This window comes from Tupaia chinensis, unplaced genomic scaffold (assembly GCF_000334495.1).
Source record: "Tupaia chinensis unplaced genomic scaffold, TupChi_1.0 Scaffold144180_1, whole genome shotgun sequence".
Classification (NCBI taxonomy): domain Eukaryota; kingdom Metazoa; phylum Chordata; class Mammalia; order Scandentia; family Tupaiidae; genus Tupaia; species Tupaia belangeri.
Window position 1 is genome coordinate 1765722 of NW_006204037.1, and position 5893 is coordinate 1771614.

The window sequence follows — 5893 nt, forward strand, 5'->3', positions numbered from 1 at the left end:
TTTAGGCCAGCTTTGCAGACTCATCTTTCATCATAATTATATAAATGCCCTATGGCATGTAAGTCTCTTTGTACTACAAATCTTTCCTGTGCTTCTTCATACCATCATGCTCTTAAATGTGCTGCCCATTCAATGATCAAACTCCACCTAGTTGGTCATCTTAGCTGACAAAGTTTAGTGTCAACTCTTGAAATCTTCCCTCCCTCCTTCACTGAGCTTTCTTCTCAGTTTGAAAGTCATTCTTCCTTCTTCAGCCTCCTCATATATCTTTGTTCATATTTCTAACACTTCTATACCATATTTTAATTAACACGTTTTACGGTATTCTCTCTTCCATTAAACTGTATTATGCTTTACATTTTTTCCTCTCAGTTCATTCCCCTAGTTATCATAGGAAGATATCTAGCATAGGCGCATGTCTCATTAACTCTTTTGAAGGAAACGGATAATAACAAAAAGCAATAAATACTATAGGGAAACACAAAGAAATTATAAATTCCAAAAGAGAAGTAATCACCAGCAACTAGGTTGCCCAGCACAATTCTCATGAAGGAAGTGTTAACTGATCTGGGCATGAAGAATGTGCAGGATGTGGACCAAAAATGGTGGTGGAAAAGGGTATTATAATAGAGAACAAGAAACAGAAAGAACCAAGACCTACAAGCATCAGGGTGATGATCACAAGCATATGCCATAGACCTTCAACTGTAAGTACCATAAGTGGCCAAGGGCTCCAGCTGATGCCACTGAAATCCATTGCAGCATTTCAGCTAACACCAATCTTCTATGCCGTGTTCTTCAAAAACAGCTGAGCACAGCCAGAATATTGAGACGGATGCATTCGTAGGAAATAAAGATCTCGCGACTAATAGTTGGTGTAATGGCTACATTGCTGGACTCCCATGTAGAAGACCATGGTTCAAGACCTGGAACCAGTAGCTTAAACTCACGCCAGGCATGTGTGCATGCATGCCCAAGATCCCTAGAGGAGAACGGAGGAGAAAGGATTGCGGTGTGGCCGTCCCTCCTAGGGGGGAGACTTCTCACTTTCTGTCTCTCTGTGTCTTTCTGGCAAGCGCACGTACCTTACAGCCAAAACCTCTCCAAGAAAAAAAAATACGCAGGTCTCATCTGATGGTTGATTCTGGCTTGAGGACTTCCATATGACTTTGCCTATCCCAGCCTAACATGCATCCATACAACCTCTCACCCTTTCTTTTTCACAGTTGGAGGTTTCACTCAGCTTTATCTGGCTCCCTCTCCATCTCTTATGACAAAGACATTCACTAAAATCCTTGCATTTCTAATCCTGTTCTTGAATCTGCTTCCCGAAATATTTAGACTAATACACAAAGCATAGAGTAAATAGTGAGAAATAAAGTTGGAGGAGCAAATTAAGACTTTATCATTGAAGACAACTAATGAAGTCAATACTTTGCTTCAAGGCAGTATAAATCTTAGTTTCCTAATACAAACATGACTGTCTACATAGTTTTTAGAGTTCATCGGTGACAGAGATTTTATAACTTCCTTTTGTGAATTATTTCATAGCTTAACCATCTTTCACACCTGACTTAGGGCTATAATAAATTCCTTGTGATTTAAGATCATTCTCCCAATTCAGTCATTGATGACGATAGATTACAGCTAACTAGAGAAATACTAAATTAACCATATCAATGCTTATTCATAACAGGAATTCCTTCTACACTATTCTGTACTCATGGTCTTGAAAGGTTGTTGGCCACTTTTTCTACTTGGTACAAAATATGTCTCATTAAAATTCTCTGATCCTGAAATACTTATTCTTTAGTCATTGAAATAAAGTCCCCATTTGAAGCAGAACAAAGGTTTGTATGTTTACTTCAGAAGTTTTTAGAATTTCTTAGAAAGGAACTTTATTTTTCAATTCTAAAGTCATAAATACTCTGCCTTCTACTGACAAACTTAAAAATTTCGTCTTTAATTATTTAGATTAAGCATACATATTATCCAATTGAAAATAACAGAGTGTGTGTGTGTGTGTGTGTTTCTGCCAAAGATTTGAAAGAGAGGCAATAAGCATGTAGAAAACGCTGTTATCAGCCCATATCTCTGCTCGAAGAAAACAAAGGTATTTGACTTCAACAAGCACATCATCCAATTCAGATTCTCCAAATATCCAAATCAAGGTAAAAAGCTTCAGCAACAAGACTTACCCATCTGCATAGAGCTTCAAAAATGATTATGTACTTACCTAAAATAGAAAGAGAGATGACATTAGTGACATTCATCACAGCTTAGACAGAGTGAAAAACACATTCTAGAAGGCATTTAGAGCATCTGTTTCCCTCGCCACTGCCAGACCCAGTTTTGGGGCTTTTGTTTATGACACAACAGGACAGATGGTGGTGTCTCTCTCATTGTCCAAGTTTACTCTGAGACCACTTCACAGGTATTTGCTCAATAAAGACTGAAAAAGATTATAACAACCAGCTAACCAAGCACTATGATTTAATAACAATAGCAAATAACATCTACTGAGTGCTTAATTGCTTGTCAAGCTCAGTACTGCATGCTTTATGTGTATCTTCTCATTTACCCTTTAGACAATGGAGATGAGGTAAGTATTATTATTGTTCTTACTGCACAAATGATGTAAGTGATGCTTACTAAAATTTATTAACTTGTCCAAAGCCATACAATGAGTAAGTATTGGAGCTGGGGTTTTCATAGGCTCTCTGATTCCAGAGTCCGTTTGCACAATATTTATACCATACTGCCAAAACCCAAAGGGGAAAATAAAGATGAAGATCAGTAGTAGTAGATTATAAAAACAGAACTAATCACAATTTTAGAACTTGGAAGAATAAACAGTGTTGGGTGCATATAGACTGCTAAGTAATATCTGTCCAATAAAAGAATAAGTAAGCAGATGAATGTTATTGATATATAGTACATGTACACAGGTTATATATCAACACAATAAATATTTGCACAACAAAGCACTCTAATACACAGGTTATTCTTTCTTCCTGCAGATGGGCAGGTACTACTGTCTTATTAGGCTGATTTACTAGAAATGAAGACCGAATGCTCTTAAGAGAGAAAGATGATGGGTGGATGTATGCCAGAACAAATGGCCAGGGAGCTGTAAGCAAAGTGTAGAGCTGTTAAGTCCTTAAATAATATGTGAGATAATATGTAAACTCCTTTGATTGTTCATGAAGCAGTTAACTGATACCATTTAACAATTTTCTTCAGGATTTTGATCACTTGTTTGTAAGATTCTGGTTAGCAACAAAATGTTAAAGAAAGAAGTAGCTGAGAGAGGACTAGAAATGAGAGCACAGGATAGTTGAAAGAATATAGTAAACTGATGGGGCTTGGCAGTGGCGGAGTAGTGAAAATAATGCTCTGTGAAGCTGATGCACGTGCGGAGCTTCTGGGTTCATGCTCAGTACACAAAGCACACTTTGCCTAAGATCCAGGGTTGGTTGAAGTTGGGGGTGGGTCATGGCATTAGGACTCTATTGGAGGTGCTCTCTTTCTCTTCTCTCTCGCTCAGGGAGGAGATAAATAAGTTAAAAATAATACAATAAATTGAAAAAGAAAAGAAACACCTGGGGCCTCAAATTTATGAGGAGATAGCCATCAAATTATTTCCTGTTTTAATATTTGTACCCATAACATATCTAAAGTCTTATAATGTTTAAATCAATACCAAGAGCAAATTTTTGGCTAAAACTACAGGTCCCAATTTCTATAATCTGGTACTGGAATAAACTAAACTTAGTGACATAATACTTCACACAGATGTCCATAACTTTCACTAAAGAAATCTTAATTTTATTTGAAAAATCTTCGTATCTGTGGTATTTTCCAGTTTTCTCAGCATTATCTATAGACGTGGGTTATTCATTAATGTGATTATTAAAGTTAAGCCAAAAATAAAAAGAAGGTTGATAAGGTTCTAAGCAGTTTTGTTTACTTTTTTCAAGGTCACATTGGACTGATCTAAAAAGGAAATACCAAATATCTGTAAATTTTAGTCAAGTAAATGGGACTTTTATTTTGTATTCACTGTTTACCCTTAAAGATGATCAGACTCAATGATTCAAAACTTTAATCATGAAGTAGTTGAACATATTTTGTAGGGAGAAATGTTCACCTGTGGAAACATCCATTTTGTAAGCCAAATAATAATGTGATTATATGTATAAAAGAAAATTAAATGAAAAATAGATAAATAAATAAATAAAAATGCAGGGGGAAAAATGCAGTTGGTTCCATTTTGGTAAAGATGCTGGAGAGGATTCAAGAAGCAAAGTTAGGCAAGATTCAATGGAAAGTACTTGTGGAGTGAGAATGACCAAAATGTATTTGTTTTTAAAATAAAATAGTTTATTGGTAAGTACATGGTTTCAATATTGGTAATAAATTCACTTGCAAAGGAGGCAGTACTCAGGTCAAAGAATAAATCCTTGTTAATCATCAGAAAATCTGTGTCCATTAGGGCTGTCACATAGAAAGCCAAATTCATTTAAAGAAAATTCATCCTCTGATTAGTCTATATGGAATAGGTCCATAGTACTTGGAATCTGTAGAATTCTTGACCTGTTAGCACATAATTATGGCTTTTAAAGAAATTTGATGAGCTAGTGGTATAATTTTGTCTCCTTCCAAACCAATTACTCTTTTGCAAATGTTTGATTTGGGATCACTTGGGCTTTTGCAATCACAATGTCACCTCTTTGGATACCATAAAAATGTCGGCTAAGATTTTTTGCAAAGACAATATCTGAATTTTGAATTGTAGGCTCCACCGATGGTCTAGAACACACGACAACACCACCAGCATATTCAAAAGCACAGTGAGCTATACAGCCATATTGAATGATATAGCCAACGAGTCAAAAGGTTTTTCCCAGAACACCACAAAGCATACTTCTATGTAGACTCTGCCACCACTTGGCCTGATTTGTTGTTGTTGTTTATAAAGTTAATCACAGTTAGCAGGCAGAAATCACTTTGAGCTTCATGAATGGCATCTAAGAGATGGGAAAGGATTAGTTCTCAGTTGCTGCCAGTCATAGTGCCAGGTGGCTTTCTCTGCAGTGAAGGTATTACCGATAATCCCATTACGCTGTTACTAAATCTTGCAGATATCAAAATTTTCACCAAGGTTTCTTTTCATCTCATCCTTTCCAAATGACTGGAAGTCACTTCACCATAGGTCTATTCTAGAATAATCCATTTTTAGGGTAGTTGCAGAGCTTTCAGAATAAAACTCTAAAGTGTATCTCAAAGCATACATAGGTGTTCCATGGCTTCAAGATTTCTCTGGCCCCAAAGGACTTAAGAGGACCCTCACCCAGCACACACAGGTGGTCCTTCCTCCCCTGGGCCACACTGAATCAAAATATATTTTTTAAATTTATTTTATCTACTTCTTTGGAACGATACCAAGGTCAGAACCTGATAACATTAACTCCTCAGTGAGCAGAGAAAAGAAAACAGCCTAAATAAGATACAGCTTTGTGCTGGTTCCATAACCTAATACTCAAGGGAGCTGGATCCCATTATCTGAACATGGTTCTAATTCCAGCCCCAGCAACTTAAAGATACAGTAAGTATGCCTGTGGCCCTGCTCCAAATCCTGACAGAATAGAGAAATGGAGGAAAAGAGATTGTGGAATGGAGACACCCTATTCAGGGATCCTTTCTCTCTTTCTCTCTCTCTATCTCTTTCTGGTAAGCACATCACTCTCCGGCAATTAAAAAGAAAGACTCAGTTTTTTGGTTTTTATATATTTTTTAGAGAGACTTTTGTTGTAGGGATGGGGTGCATGCACTTGCTGGAAAGACAGAGAGAGATAGACAGAAAGTGAGAAGCCACCCCTTGGGGGAATGG

The 5893-nt window shown here is 36.9% G+C and overlaps 1 pseudogene; it reads right to left on the reverse strand.

The window, feature by feature from the left end:
- Positions 1-4466: 4466 nt before the first annotated feature.
- LOC102489217 (mitochondrial inner membrane protease subunit 1 pseudogene) lies at positions 4467-4925 on the reverse strand (annotated as a pseudogene).
- Positions 4926-5893: the final 968 nt, after the last annotated feature.